Source organism: Parasteatoda tepidariorum, chromosome 8 (genome assembly GCF_043381705.1).
Source record: "Parasteatoda tepidariorum isolate YZ-2023 chromosome 8, CAS_Ptep_4.0, whole genome shotgun sequence".
NCBI classification, from domain to species: Eukaryota; Metazoa; Arthropoda; class Arachnida; order Araneae; family Theridiidae; genus Parasteatoda; species Parasteatoda tepidariorum.
In genome coordinates this window covers 5,355,508-5,378,938 of record NC_092211.1, presented here as the reverse complement: position 1 = coordinate 5,378,938, position 23,431 = coordinate 5,355,508, and the positions used below count along the sequence as shown (strand labels likewise).

Here is a 23,431-nt window from a genome sequence, read left to right as displayed (position 1 = left end):
GGGGGGGGGGGGGGGGTCACCGCTAGATCCGCCACTGGCAACTGCATTATGCCAGATCAAACTGAATATTAAACTTTATTTTAATAGGATGAATACTAAATACACGTTTCTCACAATTTAATAACGTATAGTCATAAGGAAAGGCAACAAATAATAATAAATAAATAAAAACAATGACTTTTATTTAACTTTAATATTTGTGTCCGTATTTGTCTCGCACTTTTGTGCATGATTTTGAAGTGCTGTTCAGTACTGATTTATTGATTTCTTTTTCAATGAGTACGAAGTACGGGTATTCAGCTAGTGCTAAATAAAATATTAAAATGATTATCTTAAAAATTTTAAATGTTTTAAAAATGTGATAAAATATTTATATTGTTCATTTTTTTTATATAAGAGCGAGTATTTGTTCGGAAAAAATGCTAATAATTCGTTTTTGTGCGCAGCATACAATAATGTTTTGAATACACTAAAATTACTTTTCAGTTCAGAGATNGTAATGCGTTTTTTAGAAACTTTGGCAAATCTGTCAAAGATTTTTTCAACATCCAAATCAATTTTTCGATGAATGCTTAGTAATGCGAGTCCATTTAATCGTTCTTGCTTTTGAGTTGCCTACCTGTTGCATATGCCCCCTTAAATAACTTAAATAATTTTTAAAATATTTTATTTCTTTTGTAAACTATTAAAAAAAAATTATAATTTTTATTTTTGTTTCTATTTTTTTTCTTGGGGGGGGGGGTCACCGCTGGATCCTCCGCCACTGTTGCCAGTAACTGGAAACTGAATATTAAACTTTATTTTAATAGGATGAATACTAAATACATGCTTCTCACAATTTAATAACGAATAGTCAGAAGGAAGGGCAACAAATAATAATAAATAAACAAAAACATTGACTTTTATTTAACTTTAATATTTATGTCCGTATTTGTCTCGCACTTTAGTGCATGATTTTGAAGTGCTGTTCAGTACTGATTTATTGATTTCTTTTTCAATGAGTACGGAGTACGGGTATTCAGCTAGTGCTAAATAAAATATTAAAATGATTATCTTAAAAATTTTAAATGTTTTAAAAATGTGATAAAATATTTATATTGTTCATTTTTTTTATATAAGAGCGAGTATTTGTTCGGAAAAAATGCTAATAATTCGTTTTTGTGCGCAGCATACAATAATGTTTTGAATACACTAAAATTACTTTTCAGTTCAGAGATTATATTCTTCATATAGATATAGTCATATAAATAACTTAAACATTCCTTTTTTTTCTTAAAAATGAGTGAAACAGATTGCACTTAACATGTGGGTTAAAAAAAAAAGTCTTATTATTGAAGAACTTGCAATGTCGGAGCCTTTTAAGATTTTGACGTAAGTCAAAAAGTATTCTTCACAAGTACTCTTGAAGTACTTTAAAAGGAGGTACTTTTGATGGGAAGACATTGAAAAAAATATGCAAACGTCATCATTTGAATACTTTACTGGGAGATTTATAGGAGAATAATCTCTTTTTGAAGTATTTTGAAGTGCTGTGAATATCTGAAATACTTCCGTTTCTGATCTATCAAATGTTTAACTCAGCCTGTTTCTGTTTTGTGCAAAATTTGGCATGAAGAGCGAAATAGAAGCAGATTATCATTCTCAATCTAAAACTTTATATTACGAAATACATTTTCAAAAAGAAAAGTTATTTGATGGGTTGATTCTTTAGTTATTTTTTTTTCAAAAAAACTTAAAGTTGAATTTATGTTTTTCATGATAGTTCTAGTTATATTACAAAGTAAGTACAGAGGATCGGATTTTAAATATTTATTGGAAACATCATATATTCTTTAATAAATTATGAAATAAAAAAAATATATCAAGTTTTCCTTCAGCTACAAATGCTTGGTGCGTAATTATACTATATCGCAATAAGCATCTAATCTATCAGTTTCCAAACATTTTCCGAGGCACTCTAAGGTTCCACTAAAAGATTTCCGGAAAATGAGATCTTTGTATCCTTTATTTTATAGTAAGGAAATCCTTTGTTTATTTTATTTTATAACCGTCGCAGTATTGAGTGACAACTACACATGTTTAACTCCGCAGGCCTGTCATTTTGAACTCAATCTAGAAGACGGGAAGTTTTAGAACAACTATTAAGAGAAATGCGATTCCGTAGAGGACTTTAGATGGAACTAACCCGCATTTGCGCTACGTGAAGAAAACCACCGACGGTTAGCTTGACTGCAAGGGTATCCCGTCCCCATAATGTGTCTAGAGCTGATAATATTTGACTTCGAAGTCGGTTCCCCTCATTGGAAGACGAACTCTCTATACCCTGAGCCACCTCTGAGAGGCTCTAGAATAAAAGTATTATCTAGAAGTAGAAAAAAAGTACTATTAGAATATGGTAAAAATTACCGTGTTTCTAGTATTATGGGAAGTGCTCGGTATTTTTTTAAACAAGCTCTTTGTTAATGATTTTAGTAAAATTCACAATAACATACGGCCTTTTAATATTTGATACATGTATATATATATATATGTGTGTATATATTACGAGGGTTGTAAATTAAATAGTGGCAACTTAACCTTAAAACTCAAAGAAGGGCGGGCCTGCGCAAATAGGATATGGGAGCGGTGAGGCGGTGCTGTTGTCGATGTGTAGAGTGCAAAAAACATTCGATCTGCTTGAAAGGGTAGTTGTTGTGTGGCGTTAAAGTGAGGAGTTTCGTTTCCATCGCTCTAAAGCATGCTTTCAAAAGGCTTAGTGACGAAAAAAGACGAGATGTTTGAACACATCTTGCTACTGTCCTATATGGTAAAGTATTCGCGCCACAGGCTTCCACTAATCCTCGATAGCATTCTGTTGCATTTTTGCCACGGACAACCTTGATTTTAAGCCACGACCGCTGATCACCATTTGAAAGCATGCTTTAGAGCGATGGAAACGAAACTCCTCACTTTAACGCCACACAACAACTACCCTTCTAAGCAGATGGACTGTTTTTTGCACTCTACACATCGACAACAGTGCCATCTCACCGCTCTCCCATATCTTATTTGCGCATGCCCGCCCTTCTGTGAGTTTCATGGTTAAGTTGCCACTATTTAATTTACAACCCTCGTATATATATATGTGTCTATACATATACATATATATACACATACATATACACGCATACAAAACCATTTTGAACTTCAGTGTAAATTAAGTATTCAAGCAAAGTTCGCCTCCTTAACGTAGCGAAGTAGTTACTACAATTTAAAAGTAGTTTATAGTTAATTACATTTTTGCAAAGTAACTACTGTCGTAAACTACAAAAAAAAAGTTTTTTTTGATACTATATATATACAGAGAAAAAGAGGTGAACATTTCTTGTCTTTAAGTTCAAGGAAATAGTAATCTAATTATCTCAAAACAAAACTCTCTCAGAATAAATACGCCTACGCATGTGTTAATCCTAAAAATGCTAAAGTATTTTTTTTCTTTCTTTTATCTCCATTCTCAAAGTTTTCAACATATTCTTCGCAGAATGTTATGTAAAGTGCAGATGAGTGTCTTTAGTAGTTGCTAATTTATGTTTTTCAAACAAAATAATAACAATAAACGTGCTTGTGTTGGAGGCGTTAAGAACGAAGATAATGCGAGACGTTTGCCTGATGGCATTTGAAATTGTTCATTTCTTTCGTAAAGTTTTGAATAAAAAAGAAGTAAATAATATGTTAAATACTTACTCAGAATAAATGGCGAACGCATGATTTACTTGCATTTCAATTGATAAGAAATGAAAGTTGCAAGCTTTTACACACATTTTTAATTGCCATTCATGGGTTAAAATATTTAAATGTGATACAAACCATGAAAAAAAATACAAATTATATTTTTTAAAGATCCTTTCAGATTTAAAACATTTACTTTTGTTTAATTTCAATTTATCAGTTATGTAATTTTATGAATCAAATTACAATTAAATAGATATTTTGTAAGAAATAAAGCATAACATAATTTTGGTAAGCAGGGTGTTCTGCAAAGACCACCCTTTATATGAAATTTTTTTTTAAAAAAAGAAAAGAAAAAGTAGTTTACGATACTTGGAAAATCATTAATATTTAATCAAAGAAAAATCAAGAATGCTTTTGAAATCTTTGAAATCACTGTGCACAATTATTCGAAACAACTTACGATTGTAATTTTACTTTTTAGCTTGCTTTTTTTTTATAAAGACTCTAAAAAAAGTATTTAGGGCAGTCTTTGCGAAAGTTATAATGGTCTTGCAAACAAACAATGCAATTTTGTACTTGCAATTATTTACGCATCTTACGTTGTTTTACAAACAACTGACATATTGTATTTTTCCTGGCTTAATTAGATTTGACGAAACACGAATCGAAAAGGATAATAAAATGATCATATTTTGTATAAAAAATGCTATGTAACTTGCTTTTTATGATGAAAAACTATTAATTCTATTATTTCAAATTTTATCTTATTCAACTCAGTTTAAAAAATAAAAAACTATTTATCGAATAATATCCCTCACATTTTCAAGTAGCTCTTAGATGGCAGAATAAAAGAGTACTAAATTATATCATAAAGAGTACTTTTTTGCTACAAAACGCTNCTCAGTTTAAAAAAAAAAAACTATTTATCGAATAATATCCCTCACATTTTCAAGTAGCTCTTAGATGGCAGAATAAAAGAGTACTAAATTATATCATAAAGAGTACTTTTTTGCTACAAAACGCTTGCCACTTTTGATCCGTAAATGAGTACTGATCCGCACATTAGTACAAAGACAACTTTGTGTTTTTGTACATAAAATCCTTTTAATTGTCAGGCAGTTAGACTGGTGGTCTCGGCATCGGTCTGATTCAATTCAGTGTGAAAAATACATCTGCAACTTTACCTCGCTTGTCAGTTTAAGGAAAATTAAAATCTCTCCTCAAATCACCCCCTTTGCCCTCAAAGAAGGGTGAGTTTTCAGGTATTATTTATAAGGACATAATTTTGGTCAAAAAATATCTTGGATGTTAATTTTTCTGAAGAAATACTTATTTTTTGCTATAATTTTTTGACTATATGTCAATTAGTCACACCATATGTCCATTAGTCATGTCAATTGTTCGTTAATTGATTATATGTCAATTAAAAGAAACTCAATTATTTAAAACAGAAAGTGCTTAGAAGTCTCTTAACCTAATGATGAACAGCTGGTACACCTGATCGTTATTCGTACCACAATAACGAATTTTAAGATACTCGTTGAAAAAAACATAGTAAACTGTTATGTTTTAGTAACTTATGAACAAGTAAAAGAATCCGAAAAGAGCAGAAAAAGCTTTCCTTGGTTTGGCGAACAATTAAGAGAAAATCTAGATGATAATAAAAGTAAAGAATCCAATAAAATATATAAAAAAAAATCAGATTAAGACGTATTTTAGATATCAGTTTACTTACACAAAAAAGAAAAGAAAGACGATGAAAGGTTTTTAGAAACGCCATTTTTAATTTTGTTTTCAGTTCTATCTTTTAGTAAGAGATATTTATGAATATAATTCCATCTTATAAATTACCCTAAGTGACCTGATTTTTTTTTTACAGTTGACTTTTTTGGCGTTATGAAATAATATATTTAAAAGTATTTTCTCTATATTGCATTCATTGGGTACTTGCACTTCAAGAAGAAACCCACACATGTGATCTATGACGTCCGAGTCAGCTGATAGTTATAAGGGGCCGTTCAAAAAGTACGTACACAAAAATGGAGAAATTTTAAATCCCTCCCCCCCCTTCGTACATTACCGTACATAAGGTCTTACTCCCCCCCCTTAGAGTACGTACATTTTATTAGTCTACTCCCCTTTTTCATAAAAATTAAAATAATTATGTTTTAAATAAAATTAAATATTTAATTAAGGAGTGTGTAGGATACAGTCATATTTAAATTTGGTGTATGTTTATAAAGTACGTACTTTGTACAATACCTCCCCCCCTCCCCATCGTACAAAACCGTACAAAATAGCAAATCCCCTCCCCCCTTCGAGAAGTACGTACTTTTTGAACGACCCCTAAGCGAAATGGCGTGTTATAGTTGATCTAAGTTTCTCCGCATAAGTTAGAATGTTAATTAATATGAATTTAATTAAATACACAGCCATATCGCTCATATTTGTTGAAATATAGTTATTTCTCGTCAACACTTTTTTACTTAGCTTAGTTTTATCATGTTATTAGTTTATGTATTAGATTTATTAGTTTATGTATTCTATTGTAACCGTGATATATTTTTGTTTTCTGTACTTGGCAACTTCGATGCATAATTAGTTTGTTTATGTTCTCGACTATTACTTTGTTAAGTTGGCTTCGTGCCTGTTTTTGAGCATCAAATAAGAAATATAGGGAGAAAGAAATAAATTTTTTGTGAAAGAATATAGATTATGTCATTCATAGAATTGATACTTCACGAGTTAGGCTTACGCAAAATAGAATAGAAAGAAGAGTAGCTAACCTAAACGAATTTCACGTGTCGACAACCAATCAGGATTAAGATACCCACACTACGTCACTCAGCTATCGCATTGCAGAGACATAAATTATTGAAACTGTAATTTTGTGCAACAAAAACTGTACAGAATTGCAGTAATTTTAAAAGTGTGACAGGCAATATTAGTAAAGTCCCGGGCCATATTAATAGACGCACTATAAGATTCTATATAAAATCTTAATTATCAGATGATACCATACAGCTTTATTTTTTAACTCGACAGAAACCAGTTTGCACTTGTTTACGTTCATGGTTAATATATCATATAAATTCGACGATTGGATACATTAGACGATATATTAGATAATTATAGAATATTTATTATATTATGTTAGTATATTATAATTATATCAAATTACTAAATGCACTGTAGTGTTTTAATAATGACATGTTTTGCACAAGTTTATACGCAACACCTCTATATTTAAACACACATGTAATGAGATTTTAATCAGGTGATTTTTTAATATACTTCCTATTTGTATTTATTTTTAACGTATTTCATTACAATATTAACCCATGGATACACGGAACGTAAACAAGTGCAAACAGTCACGTAAAAACAATAAGAGCTGTATAGAGTATCACCTGTATAATTAAGATTTTACACAGAATCTTAGAGTTCGTCTAATAATTTGGTCAGGGACTGTATATTGTTTTTAAATTTCAACATTCCACAAGTCATTATCTCCTTCAGGACCATGATTGCGCGATTTCTGGGCCCACAACATCAATTATCACTCGAGTCTTCTTGACTCTTAATTGCTCAAGATCCCTCGCACGTGTACTCAATATAGTATTCTCGTATTACATCTCGCGTTAGTACTTATAAGAACTCTGTAGTGCGCATAAAACTCCGAGTTTACGAGTCTTGGGATGTTCTTCTTTCTACAACGGCCGGTGCTGTACACCTCTTAGAACAGAGAAGGCTTTCGCACGGGGAACTATAAACGCAAAAATCGATTCTTTAGTATAATTTGTCTACAGAAAAAACTCCCCTCGCCACGAAGTCTAAAGCCTTCTGCTGGTATGGAAACAAGAAAAGAGCATTTCAAAAATGGGAGCTTCTTTCTTTTTCTCTTAATGACCAAAGCAAAAACCTATCTTAACTTATGACCCTACTTGAAATAGTTAAATCTCGTAACCATAGACACCGCCACTACTCCAGACGAATAGGTAGGGGAGTTCTTTACATAGACACATTATAGCTCGAATGTTGTGACTTCTGTCTTATTGTTTGCCCTCCAACTGCATAGTTTAGTCATTCGAAGGTTGTGACATTTCTTATTTTTCTCCCACTGCGTTCCTTCGGACTAATAAAAGGATCCGTGCGAATGCCCTCTCTATTCTAAAAATTGTCCTGAAGAATTTAAAATACCCACGAAAAACTATTCATTTCAAATATTTTCTCGGTGAAGTTCAAATTCAGTTAATAAATAGCTTTCATGAAACAATGTTAATAATAAATAACATAATAAATGCTGAAAATTTAGTGGTATCTTTCGAATTTATTAATTTTAAAAAGATCTTTTTTCCAATTTTATAATTTAATATTTTTGATTAAGACACTTAAAAAAGTTAAAGGTTCAGGGGAAAGTTTGGAAGAAAAGTTTTAAAAGAAAATTCGGGAAGAAATAAAATTTTACGTTTAACAATGCTCTTTGTCTGCGAAATTTCCTAAACTTGGTGACGTAATCAAGTTAAAGTTAAAATTAATGTTTTGATGAATTTTAACTTAATTACTTCGAAATAGAAAAAATTTAATTGTATACGTGATTTCAATACCAAAAAATAACTCTTTGGAAAATAAATCTGCCCGATTAGGGAGTGGCACTTCAGGTTTGTTATGTTCGAAAACTCCATGGCCATACCATATCGGGGTTTCCACGGTGGCAAAAGTGGGATAAACCTAGATTTTTTAAGCTTCCAATAAATTTTTATTTTAACGGAAATATTTATAGGAGCAAAAAATACATCTGGAATAATTTCGTAATTTCTAAAATAAGAGCGAAATTTATTTTATTTTATAACCGTCGTTGAAGAGTCGACCGAATTTAAGCCTCCTCCGTTGCCTTATAATTTTGAACCCAGTTCAGAAGACAAGGGAGCTCCTCCATCAAGTATCGGAAGAAATTTGCCTTCGTGGAAGACTTTTTTATGGAACTAACCGCATTTGCGTTACATGGAGAGGAAAACCACGAAACTTCTGCCCGTTAGCATGACGACCGAGGGACTCATACCCATGACCCGTCTATCACTGAGGATAATTTAAGCCAGCACTATGGAAGCCAAGTACGGAATTCATATCGACCAGCCGTCGCTGGGATTCGAACCCGGTTCATCTCACTGGAAAGCTAACCCTCTATCCCCTGAGCCTCCACGTCTCAAAGCTAAATTGAAGTATTTTTCCATAGTCTTAAAAAATCTCAACTAGCATTCATTTAATTTTTCCAGTTTGGGGGAACTTTACATATTATTGGTGCACCTTGGATTTACTCCAAGCTGGTCATTTCTTTTACGGCAATCCACTGAAAAATATCTAAATAAACTAAGTCGATATACTAAGTCGTCTTTTTTACTCTGTGCATCAGATGACATACATTTCCATTTTTATGCAATTTCCTTGTTTCATTTTAATATAAAATTCATTTTATGCGGATTATATTTTTTTAAGTGTTCTAATTTTTTTATTGCGCCATTTTAATTAACAGGGCATTGAAACAAACACTATAGACACCAAATAAAATTGCCTATTATAACCGAGTGGCACCAACAAAATTTTTTTACAACATCCATCATAATTCTATAATTCTTGTTTTCTTCTACCACCTAAATAAATTATTTTCAATTCTTAATATTTATATAATAAATATAATTATACTACTTCATAGATCTAAATATCTAATTATATCATCTACTATTGCCAATTTTTTAATAGTTTTTTGACAAAAAGTTTTTATTAAGGGCAAAAATGTCTAAAAATTATTAAAGGCGGAGATATGGCAGGTGATTTTAAAAAAAAATACATTTTTCTATTTAATAATTTACGCAGGTATGAATAAACAAATAAATGCTCAATTTTAAAGAAATTCTAATTTTAAATTATTTTCTTGACATAAACCTAACTTGATTTTATATAAATTTAGAAACATCTATTTGGCAAACAAATGATGCGAAAACACAGTATTTAGTTTTATGTTGTTTACGTGACAACGAAACCGGATTATGTCATGTATTAAATAACAAGAATCAACAACAAAAAAAATTCATTAAGCAGATTATTAGTAAAGAAATAGGGAAAACGGAAAGAATTACGTAAGCAACTCTTTCTCGCTTGTGTTATGGGTTAATTTAATTTTCCATAGATAACTTTTTGAATTAATTAGTCGCTTGCAGAATTTGCAGAAAAGAGAGAAATTCTCTTAATTATGTGAAAGTTTGGATGTTAATCAAATTAAAGCACCCTAGGATTATTTAGATATAAGTCTGAACATAAGTTCTCGAAGGAGTTTTAGTTTGTTTTTATCTTGCGAATTTGTGATGGATTAGGGTATTTGTCATTATTTATGCAGATTCCGTTGTAAAAATATGAAATACGGTATATCATTATTTTCACATGTTATCCAGTTTTGTGTTCATCATAATCCCCTTTCCAAACTCATATAGAGTGAGCAAAAATAAATAAAAAGCATTAAAAAAAATGTGATCGACTTATTACGATCATTGGTTAGCCATGGGTGAAATGCTTTTTTCTTTCTGGATGGACTCCGTTAAACATTTCAAATCATGGGTTTGAAAAAACTGTCTCCATGGATGTTTGATTTCATATCCTTGCCTATGGACGCGTTTCAACAAAATAGTTTTGCCTCTTCAGTATTCATATTTATAATAAAATCACCGTCAAGGCAGTCATTATACGTTAATAATAAAAAGAATATAAGAATACCTTAAATTGTGTATAATATAAAAAAAACACAACTACTTCCACTTAGTAGGAATAACATTTACCATGACGCAATGCTAAATTCTATGCCACTATCCACATAAATGCCACTATCCACATAAATCAATTATTAATCAAAAATCGAATATCAATTACTTTTCTTTATAATGCAATAAAATCTGGCGAGCAGCTATTTAAACGATCAAACACTTCGTTTGTTTATTTGTGGCTTGAAGTTAGGCTCGCAGAAAATGCCGTTCATGGGTTAAATTTAGTAGGAATAACACAGCTTGTGACGTAGGCTATAGTATACCCAATTGTTATTATGTAAAATACATTAAAAATGCCTGCTTGTGAACAATCAAAAGAAAAACAGCAGTGGTTGCCATAGCAACGCATGCAATGACTACGCATGCGCACTCTTTACTATTATCTTAAACACAGTTAAAAAGTGTGTGGACGCCATCCCCACCAAGACTCATTTTGCCTATGGGTAAAGAATAAATGAAAATCATTGCCATTTATTTAGTAAACTAAAGTTTTTTTAAAAAGAAAAAAACCATCAACTTGTATTGTTTATCAATATTTTGTGAATTATATTTGATAAAGTATAGCAAGAATTTTCACGCATGCGCACAGAGCGTGGCGCTTTCTTGACCCGTCATTTGGGGTCATGGTTTACTTCATCAAACCTTTAAAGCTTTGAATTATCGTAATCATTTTCATGTCAGAACTATCTAGGTAAATAGGTTTTACAGTATCTTTAGAAGTAAGAATCATTTAAGTACAAAATGGTTTTAAATTAACACAAAATAATGAGTCAATTTTCCAAACCATTTTAATTAAATAACATTTCTTACCCATCTGAACTTTTAAAATAACATAATTCATATAGTTCCAAAGCAAACTAACTTCATTCTCTTGGAGGATTCTGTCAATTTTGCACGAATTTTTAAAAGCATATTTTAATTCTAAAATTAACGTTCAAGCTGTTGCATTAACCGAATTATAATTATATTACGGTCGAAACAATTATTTCAATTAATTATGGAAACTACGCTTTGACTTCAGACAATGGGAAATTAATCATATTTAGATATTTCAGCTTTATGATTTCTAAATTAAGTTAAATACCTATTTGGATTGAAAGCCTTTCTTTTACAGTATTACAAATAATTGGAATTATAAGCTGAAGAAAAGTTATAATTCTTAGCTTCTAATTGTTTTTAATTTATAAAGGAAAACAAAGTTCAAAATTCAAGATGAATAATCTATGATAATCCTGAAAAATATGTTATTTTAGCTGATCATGCGTTAAAAAATTAAACAATTGCTTAATATAAACGCTAAAATAAATTCACGGAAATTAATCATGCAGTTGTGTGAAAAAATTTAGGAGTTTGGTACAGGTTTTCAAAACTTATCATTTTTTAAAGCATGGCTTTGATTTTTTTTTTTATTGACATTACATAAGCGTATTTATAGCAATTATCAGCTCCCTTTCTTTAAATCCTGTACAAAACTGAAATACACATGCCAACACTATTAATACAGCTAAAATAGTTTCTTTTCAAATTTCTTTCTTTCTATATTTTGCCCGTTTTGGTGGCTTCGCGTTATTAGATTAATCGAAACACATTTTCAGTAATTCATCCTATCAAAATAAAGATTAACCGTATTTAGAATTCTTTGATTTGATACTGTTTCTAGAGACAAATTAAGTACTTGCACTTCGAGAAGATCTTCCTTACCCACACACGTGACCTACGACGTCAGAGCCAGTTAATCTTTATCAGTAAAATGGCGTATTAAAGTTGAGCTGAAATTTTCTACATAAGTTGGAATATTAACTAACGATAAGTTAATTAAATTTCAGAGCCGTATCGCACATCGAATTATTTGAAATACAATTATTTCTAGTCTACTTTTACTTCTAGTTTACTTACTTTTATATTACTTAGATTTATCATTTGTTGACGTATTTTAATGTAACAGTGAAATAATTTTGCTTTGTGTACCTGGCTACCTCGATGCATAATTAGTCTATTTATGTTTCACATGGCTTCATGCCTGTCTTTGTGTTAAGTCTCAGTGTATAAAGTGAAAGAATTGAAATCTTTGAGAAAGAATCTTTGTGAAAGAATTTTAAATGTGTCACTTAAGAGAAGTGATACTGGACTGGTGGTTAGACTTACTCGAAATAGAACTGCAAGAGCAGTTGCTAACATAAACAAAACCCATGTTTCAACAACCAATCAGAATCGAAGTACCCACACTACGTCACTTACAGGTCAAAATTGACCTCAATCACGTGATTCTCTACGACACTTATCCCCGCAAGAGGCAGTAAAAAGTCTAATTTCGTAGTATCTATGTTAAATCATTCCACCATTAATGTAATTTTAATAAGATAGGTAGGAGTTAATAAAGTACCATAAGTACTTTATTAACGTCGTACTAGAGCTGCACCATGGGCTATTGGCGACAGTCTGGGAAACATCCCTGATGATGATCCGAAGATATGCCATCACAATTTGGATCCTCTGCAGAGGGGATGGCTCCTCTGCTTTGGTTGCCCTACTACCTTCACTCGAAGTCGAGCCATTTATGGTAGAACAGTTTAACGAGGACCGATACCGCGCTCCCTCGGTCCCTATGCAGACTGATCAAAGTGGTGACCCACCCGCTTACTGACCGCAACCAGCGATGCTTGACTTCAGTGTTCTACTCGTAACCATGTTTTTACGATCTGCGAGACCAATTTTAATAAGAATGAAAAATACTTCGTACCTTTATTTGTTCATTTGTTATGTATAATAAATGCTCCAATCACCATAGTAACAGTAGAGCCTCTTGCCAAAATTATTAAGCATCACTGGCGTCAATTTTATATATGTAGATTTTTTGCGTTTCTTCTATACGAATTAATGCCATTTTGCTTTATATTCCTTAGAGTATATAACTTTTTTTTCATTTCTGTTAGCAATTATTACCAAATTTAATTAAGCACCATTTGCGTTTATAGCAGTTAGGCGATTTTTTACGCTTCTTTTAAGCGATTTAACACCATTTCTAAATTTAATACTACTTTCAACACAGCTTATTTTTAATATCAATTGTTAATTCTTACCGAACTTAATTTAGCATAAATATCGTCATTAATTCGGTGATTTTTTTATAATTTTCTTTGACGATTTATTACAATTTCTGTATTAATTTTGAATTAAAGTACGTAGCATATATTATTGTCTTTGTCTTTGGTTTTTGAGAGACTACTTTTTAGGAAATAACGCGTTGTTTATCTTTACGGTTAATTAGGCTAATTACTCCGAAAATAACATCGAAATGAAGCTTTTATAGTTTTTATTTATATCTGATAAAGAACACAGATGGTCTAATCTAATTTTGAGACTCCTTTCGTTGTAAAGACCTTTTAAAGCACATTTAAACTACGGTAACACTTAGCAGATTCTTGCGGTAAAAGAATTTAGAGTTATGTAAAAACTTTTTAAGTCACTCACTTTAAGAACATCCAAGATAATATAAATATGATAGTTATCAGTTCTGTAGAATAAATAATAAAATAATGAAATGTTTTCCAAAATAATTTCTTCTACAAAAAATAGTGAGCAAATTCTTATTTATTCACAAAACATCAGAAAAAGAAACTTGAAATTTAAATCATGATACCTAATTTCTATCGAAAATGATACCACGAAGAAAGTTTGGGAAGAGTTGTTTTCGACCATGTCAACGTTCATCTATGAAAAGGTACTCCACCATTGAATCGAGTTAACATGTCTTATATACTACTGAATTGGAATTATATTTTTGAAGTGGTAGATAATCTACAACAGCAATCAATTCGTCGAATACAACTAACAGTGAAAAGTTCTCGTGGTCTTCCTCGTGTAACGCAAATCCATCAAAAAGTCCTCCACGAAGGCAAATTTCTCCCAGTACTCGATTCAGGAGATCCATTGTCTTCTGGATTGGGTTCAAAATTACTGAATACAAATTTACTGGGTGCAAAAATACGGAGTTGAAGATTAGTAGCCGTAAACCCATAAAATTGGGTCGGCTATGCAACAACGGTTATAAAATAAAATAAAACCATATGGTTGGAATCAGTCAATAAAATCAAAAAGCCGAGATAGCCTGGTTGGTAGGGCGCTGGACCCATGCCCAAAAGTTTGAGGATTCGATCCTCGCCAGCCGATGACTCCCCGTGTAGTAAACAGTGACTGTTGCACGTTAAAGCTGTCGAGTCACAAAGTCCTCCATGTTCCCATAACAAATCAATATCTCTGGGGGTACCGATCCAGGAGTTTCCATGTCTTCTGGATTGGTTCAAAATGACAAGGCTACGGAGTTGAACATTAGTAGTCGTAAACCCAAAATTAGGTCGGCTGTTCAACGATGGATGCAAAAGCCATATGGTTTTTGGGATTAAAAAAAGTTTAAAAACTGTTAAGCATTTATACACTGATCGAAAAACTCTGATTCTTCGTATATAGTTAATCATCTTCTGGGAAATTGCTGTTAATTAACATGTTACCGTTTTAAACCTTTAAATCAAAATAAGTATCAATTGTTCCTCTGCAAAATACTCTTGACAAGACAAAATTCCATTTTCTAAAGCGAAGTTTACTCTTTAGAAAACTCTAAAAAAACACAGTCAAGTAAACAGAGGGTATCTTTCTTGCTATTTTCACGTTTATTTCTAAGAGACTTTAAGAAATGCTGCAATTTAAAATTCTGAGTATCGTTTTACAGAAGTCTAATACTTTTTGAAAGTTGGAAAAGCCTTCTTCCAGAAATATTGATTTCGTGAAAGTAAAGCCTCTCGAAGGAGAACAACAAAAGTCCCCAATCTTCCTTTCCAATCTATTTTAGTTGAGAATAAATCATAGATTGTCAAAAGGTGCCTTCGCTCCAATGAGATAAGAATTGAGTGGGCAAAAGATATTTTTTAATACAATTTTATTTGAACAGAAAAATGGCTATGTGCTTTTTTTTTTAAAATATATTCTATACGTTTTCGAAACATATTTTCTCAGTAATAGACTTCCAGATTATCAAAGCTCGTAGAACAAAGTTCAGAATGTGAAAATATTCAGACAATCAGAATAACTTTAAAAGATACATTTAATGAAGTGGATAATATTCATGAATTTAAATATGAAGTCACAAATAAAATTTATCCTTATTGTATTTTCATGTGCACTGTGAGTTTAAAATGTTTCAGGTAACATTTTAAAGTATGTTTCCACATAAGTAGACTTTTCGATTAACCGCAGTGCACGGGATTGGGGAATTAGAAACCCAAGTCAAAATTGTTGATGGTTTTCCATTGATGGACCAACATCGTGAGTTTAACATGTTACAGGAAACATATTAAAGTGTGTTTCCGCATAAGTAGACTTTTCGATTAACCGCAGTGCACGGGATTGGGGAATTAGAAACCCAAGTCAAAATTGTTGATGGTTTTCCATTGATGGACCAACATCGTGAGTTTAACATGTTACAGGAAACATATTAAAGTGTGTTTCCGCATAAGTAGACTTTTCGATTAACCGCAGTGCACGGGATTGGGGAATTAGAAACCCAAGTCAAAATTGTTGATGGTTTTCCATTGATGGACCAACATCGTGAGTTTAACATGTTACAGGAAACATATTAAAGTGTGTTTCCGCATAAGTAGACTTTTCGATTAACCGCAGTGCACGGGATTGGGGAATTAGAAACCCAAGTCAAAATTGTTGCTGGTTTTCCATTGATGGATCAGCATCGCGAGTTTAACATGTTACAGGAAACATTTTAAAGTATGTTTCCGCATAAGTAGATTTTTCAATTAACCGCAGTTCACGGGATCGAGGAATTAGAAACCCAAGTCAAAATTGTTGCTGGTTTTCCATTGATGGATCAGCATCGCGAGTTTAACATGTTACAGGAAACATATTAAAGTATGTTTCCGCATAAGTAGATTTTTCAATTAACCGCAGTTCACGGGATCGAGGAATTAGAAACCCAAGTCAAAATTTTGTGATAGTTTTCCCTTTATGGACCAAAATAATATTGTTGGAAACCAATAATAATTCCATCATGAACCATTATATTTTTGACAGTAACCAACATAAGTAACCATCATCCCATTGTAGGAATTCGGACTGATTTATGATGGTCCAATATAAGAATAGCAGCTTGTTTTCATGATTGTTGAATCATCGGAAATTTTCATCGTAGTTTCTTAGAAATTAAATGCTGGAGCGATAAAAAACAACCATCATGCCAATGTAGGGATTCGGACTGATTTATGATAAGCCAACATAAAAATATCCAAATTGTTTTGATGGTATATTTTTGAGAACCAACAATAATTCCTATTAAACTATCATGAAAATGTATTGCTGGAACCATCATGGACTATCGCGGATCACAATGGAAATGTTAGATGGTGACCATCAATTGATGTTGGGCCATCATGAATCGCATGAAACCAACAAAAACCATCAAAATTATTTGATGGGATCATCAAGAATTTTGACTTGCGAATAGTTGGATAATCAGAATAACTCAGTTACATTTTATTAACTGCACAAATATATTGGGTTTTAATTGAAATTAATCAGTTAAGGTACAAGTTTTTCATGTTGTGTGTCGTACGTTTAGTCTATGGCATTTTTCATTTTGATAGAATATTTTCTCAGTAGCAGACTACCCGATTGTCCGGCCCGAGAGAATAAGTATCTGCCGGATAATCGGAATTACTTTATCAGTTATAAAGTGCGTAAAATATTAAGATATTAAAATTAATCTGTTAAAACGTAAGATATTTCTGTTGTGCTCATTGTCTTAAGAGTATAGCATATTTTAATTCAGTATTTTTGTGGCGAAAAATTTTTTTTTACCCTGCAATCTAGAACAATTCATGGTCTTCCTAGTCAGCTACCACTTTTTCTGCTTTATAGTACTACATATAACACTACAAATCACACAGGACGCTGACAATTTAACGTTGTCGAATTCCTAGTGAGAAGTAGTTAATTTTTTCTGATACCTGATGCTAACTAAATATCAGATTTTTTTCCGCTTCGGTTTGGTTCCTAATCCCTGCTAAATTCCCACATGATTAGCTTTTAATGATCTGAGCCTTTTGAACTTTTTAATAAAATTTTTGATCAAATATTTTTAAATGTATTTTAACAACAAAATTTATGCTAGACTTTCTTAAAGTGAACGAACTCATAGACCTGATCTAGCTCTGCTGGTCATGGGGATGAGAACAACAACAACAACACCAGTATTTTAAGAAAATAGTAGAAAATATTTACCAGAGCAGACTTACTGGTAGGTCAAGATAGACACTTACCTAGGGTTTCACTTTTCAAAAACTATTGGCGGGAGTGATAGTCGAAATTATTTTTAATAATTATTAAAAATTCGTTGTGTTAAAAAAATTTGTTTGCATTATTACGAATTCGAAAGCATTTTCCATTTTTTTATCTAAATAAAATAGAACAGAAGGCAACACTTCTAAGGGCTCTACTTTATACTTAATTTTACCAAAATCAGTAGCAACGTGCTTTGAGGACCAGAAACATGGTCAATTTTACCATATTCTAGTAGTTATGATCATACTTTTTTTCTCAGTGTAAGGCCTCTTTATGTTTAACCGTGATGGCTGAGGAGATAGAGCGTTCATCATCCACTGAGGTGAACCGGGTTCGAATCCCACCGATGGCTGGTCCATACGAATCCGCATCCGGCTTGCATTGGCCACAGTGTTGAAGTGAAATATCCTCAGTGGTAGATGGATCATGGATTAGAGTCCCCTTGCCTTCAGGCTAACCGTGGGAGATTCTCGCGGTCTGCCTCTCCATGTAACGCAAATGCAAGTAAGTTCCATCAAAAAAAATTCGTTCTCGACGGCAAATTTCTCCCAATACTTGATCCTGGAGTTTCCTTGTCTTCTGGATTCGGTTCAAAATTAAAAAGTTACGGCGTTGAACATTAATGGTCGTGAATATACCCAAATGAGAACTTATTGGAAAAGACATACTTTAAATCTCTTATTAACTTACCTGTTAGTTTTATTTTTACTTGAATTTTCTCTTAAAATTTTTTTTTTTTTTTTTTTTTTTTTTTTTTNTTTTTTTTTTTTTTTTTGTTTTTTTATATTTTGATTTCATGCTTTTTATCGATATCTGTCCCTATGTGATTCCTCATTTTGAACTTTTAATCACTAGTATTCCTGGAGTATGTCTTCTTTGTCTTCAGGTGAGACTGCTGGCCTTTTGCACCCTGCTTCATAAATTATTCATCTGACTTTCAATGTACATACTCACTGTTATGCTTGTACATTTTTACGTTCTTTTTTATTATACATTTACTGTGTTGAAAAATAATAATCTTTTCCTGAAACTTGATTGTTGTTGTTAATTTACGTCTCACTAGAGCTGCACAATGGGCTATTGGCGACGGTCTGGGAAACATCCCGGAGGATGATCCGAAGACGGAAGATAACGTTTCTGATCCTNGACTATCTTTGCAACACGTGACCGCAGCCTGTGATGCTTGACTTCGGTGATTTGCTGGGAACCGTATCTTAACGATCAGTCCACTGCGGGACTCCTGGAACTTGATACCTTAAGTACTGTTCTGTCAGCTGTGATTATATTCTGAGTTACAAACATCTTATATTTAACCATGTGTAATTGTTTCTTTCTATTAACTTTGTACCCCTATTGAAGATGCGACATCAATATCTCTTCTGATTGTTACTGTTTATATTCTTCGTAATATTTGTTTGTACTTAGTTTATTTCTAAGTAACGCTGTTTTCTAGATTTCATATTTATTATTCTTTCTATTTGTTAAAACTCTAATTTGAAAATTTTGAATATGTTTGCTTATGGGCTTGAACTTTTGTGCTCACTTCGAGTTGCGTCCCCGGATGGCGGGGGCGGGGTTAAGCTAGTTATTAATAGTCGTAAATCCAAAAAAATTGGGTCGGCTGTTCAACGACGGTTATAAAAAAAAAATTTAAATTCTACGATTGTATAAATTTGGTGCAAAAAATTTTTAAGTTTTTGTTTTTAGAAATAAATTACGAAAAAAAATACATTTTTATAATATAGATGAAAATCTAGAGCTTCGAAAGGTTATCTTTCCTGGGAACACAACTGAAATTAAATATTTAAAATTCATTATAAACTAATGAACCCCCACGAAGTCTAGCAACGGTTGCGATACGAAGTAAGAACAAAACTAAAAAGCTCAAATAATCAAAATACAATAAATGAAACAAACTTCTCACTAATGATTAAGACATTTTTGAAAGATGTTTGAGATTTTCGTAGTTGGCAATTTTTTTCAAATTGATGCAGAAATTGCATTTTCTTTTTTGAACAAAAGAAATACTGAATTATTTTGTTCTCCCATGGTACTTTCTCTTGACTTAACTCTTTCGAAGAAGAAAATAGATAAAATTAAAAGTATTTATTTGGCTTTAAAATTTTATTTTTTGTAACAAATTATTCAATGAAGTGGAATGCTTTTGGAAAAAAACACTCTTTGCATCTACGAATAATTCTGTGTTTATTTGATTGTAAATAAGAAAAGCCTTCGTGACTCAATCTGCAAAATTTGCTAAATATTCAAATTCTCTGAAGTAGAAAGAGAAAGCTTGATTTAAATAACTATTAAGTTTATTCTAAGAAGAAGAGATGTAGCTATTTTCGTATATTTTATTCCAATCAATTTATTTGTGATTGCCTTTTTCGCTCAAGTTAAAACTGTAGACAATAATGAATTTGTAGACAATAATGAACTTCTCTTTCATTAAAACAATATAATACGTCCTGTAATTTTTATCACAAAACTTATGTTTCATACATTATAAATGAACTTCATACAAACGAAAAAAATATTCGTTTCTATTAATATTTGAAATAAATTTAAAATAATGATGAAAAATAGTAGTATTGCAACCGAACTATTCAATTTAAGAGTCTGAGACAGCATATATATAGAGATATATAAAACAAATACACACACACATACATTTTGCTCCGAGGCCCCATTATGGATAGACAAATAAGAGAAGATCATAAGATTTGAAAAGCACAGAAAAAAAATGAACAGGGAAACAAAACCCAAAAGCACACGCAGTAAGACCCAATAATGAAACTCCCACCCATAAATAAAAATAGTTACAGCCAGAATAATCAAATCAAAATAAAACACAAATTGCTAAACCAGTAAGAAAATATTATAAATAAATCAAGTGCTGACCCCTATTTGAAAATTTTGAAAAATGAAACAAAAATATATTCAATGAGAAAATTTTTTTTAAAAAGTGCTGCCATCTGCTTTGGAAAATAAGTCCTAAATTTCACCACATAGGCCTATTTATGCGGGCTTCAATATCGGCTGAACTGTTTGAATATTTTGAATTAAAACATCCTAATTATAGTAATTAAAAGGAAAATTATTATTCTTTAATTATTAATAATCTTGAAAGTCCCTATAGCTGGAAGAAAATTGTTTTATTATTACAAATAAATTTAAACCTAAGAATTTGACTAATCATAATATTCTTAAAAATCTTAAAGTAAAGGTTGGAATTAAAATGCGTTAAACCAATTACATAAAAGTTAAAATTCCTTCTTTTATTGTATAATCCGATGAAAATTTTGTTGCCCCGAAGTTTAATAGGAAGATGGAAAAAATATGCACAATTATCTTCTGAATTAGTCTTAATTACATTTAATTCTTTAGGATAAATATCATTAATTAAATCAAAATCATTACAAATAATGCATCAAAAATAGTTACAATCTAAAATAGTCATCAATAAATCTAAACCCAATTAATAAATTATGTTGTAAAAATATATGTTCATAAGAATGTAAGAAAATATTAGCAAAATCACTTGAATAGCAATTGCCCATTGAAATACCTTTAATTTGTCTGTAAAAACAAATACCATTGAAAAGATAATTTTCGAAAATGTTTACATTACATAAATTTACAAAATCCTCTTTATTAACGTCTTCATTAATCAAATAATTAAACATTTCAAAGCAAATATTCTTTAAATTATCGTGTGGTATACTCATGAAAAGATTTTCAAAATCACATGTAAGAATATTATTGTAATTTAAATATTTAATAACGTCTCGGTTGTTATTAATAAAATGCTTATCATTCGAAATAATCTTTTTGAAAATGCTTAAATAATTAAAGAATCTTTTACCAAAAAAAGAATTATAACAGGCAGTATTGCAGGTCACAAATTCGAACCTGGTGTTTTGTAGAACTTAATTGTTGGAAATGAATAAGGATAATTAAAACTATTGAGTGTTAATCCTATTTTCTTGGAAAAAGCTTAAATTCTATTATCGATTTCGTTTTTAGAATTATTAATTTTGACAAAAGTATTATTGTTTCACATTCTTTACTCATGAAATGCTTTTGCAAATAAAGCACAAATTAATAGAGGCTATATCAACAACACAAATAATTTTTATATATAAATATAAACTAAAACTCAGCGGCGCGACAGCCCATAGAGGGCCCAAGGCCTACTGTGCCCATCTCAGTGTTCTTGACCTTGGGCTCTGGGGTGCAGGAGCAGATGTTCTGGTAAGGTGGTCAACCGAACGCGGAACCCCCAGTGTTTAGTTCCCAAGCATGCTTGGTACTCATTTATCGACCCACTGAAGGGATGAAAAGCTGAGTCAACCTTGCCCGGTCCGAGGATCGAACCAGGAACCTGTGGCACGACAGCGAGAAGCGTTACCGCTCAGCCACCGGGTGTCATATATACCTATACATATACCTATACCTATACATATACATATACCTATACATATACATATACATAAAAATATACACATGTGCATAAAAATATATACATATATAATTATCAAAAAATAAATATGCATTACGATATCGAAGTTGGTAAAAACAGCGGAATTAAAATCATGAAAAATCATATCAAATGAGACTGGAATGCACTTCGTTTTTTCATTTCAAAAAACGCTGGTGGTTATAGTTGAATTTACTCCCTTCTCTTGAATAACAGTGATTAGTTTTGATTCTCTCTAACTTTAATAATGATTTGTAATTTCCAATGAAGATAGTTTTTTTGAATTCAGGGAATATATAATGTAAGGTTAGTCATCAAATAACTACTATATTGGATTGGATGCTTGCAACCGACGTCACGCGAAGTTGAATCACGACATTTGTTTATGCGACGAGTCAACAACCAATCAGATTTGACACGCATGCATTTATCCAAATAAATCTAATTCAAAAATTGATTCAGCGTGATGGTTAACCAAGCCTGAAAGCTGTAACGTTAACACGCCATGCCCAACATATTTACATATTATGATTACAGTTTTACATACTTTTGAAAAGGCAGTAATACATTTTTTGAAATTTTGTTTTTTCTTACATCAGTTTCTTTAATTTGTTTAATCGAGTACATAATTTATCTAATAAATCATGTTGTTTAATTTCATTTAATGAAATTTTATAATGTGCTTTACTTTAATTTGGTGTCGATCTTAAGTATGCCGGCCGGAAAAAAAAGAACTTAACAGATCCGCAAGTAATGTCTATCACACGTAGACACTAGTTAAAAAGGGATTTTGAAGGACGATTAAAACAAAATCTCAACCACATTAAATTATAGAATCCACAAAAGAAAAATAGACTCCTTAATCCAAGTATAATTGCTTTTTCATCAAAATCGATTTTGTAAAAAAAAAAATAAAACCATTTATTAAAGAACAGCTGTTTTGGACTTTAATTCCTAAAACTAAAACTTCATAAGATTTAGCGAGACAAAAACGGCTTTTTTCAGATTTTTAAAACTTAAAAAATTATTCAGGAACATAAATCAACGAGAGAAAAAGAAAATTGAGTTTCTGGCACATAAA

General features: G+C 31.5%; 1 protein-coding gene across 6 annotated transcripts in view; it reads right to left on the bottom strand.

The window, feature by feature from the left end:
- Positions 1 to 23,431, bottom strand: part of LOC107453173 (histamine H1 receptor-like) — a 420,328-nt gene that overhangs the window by 394,669 nt on the left and 2,228 nt on the right. The window lies entirely within an intron of this gene.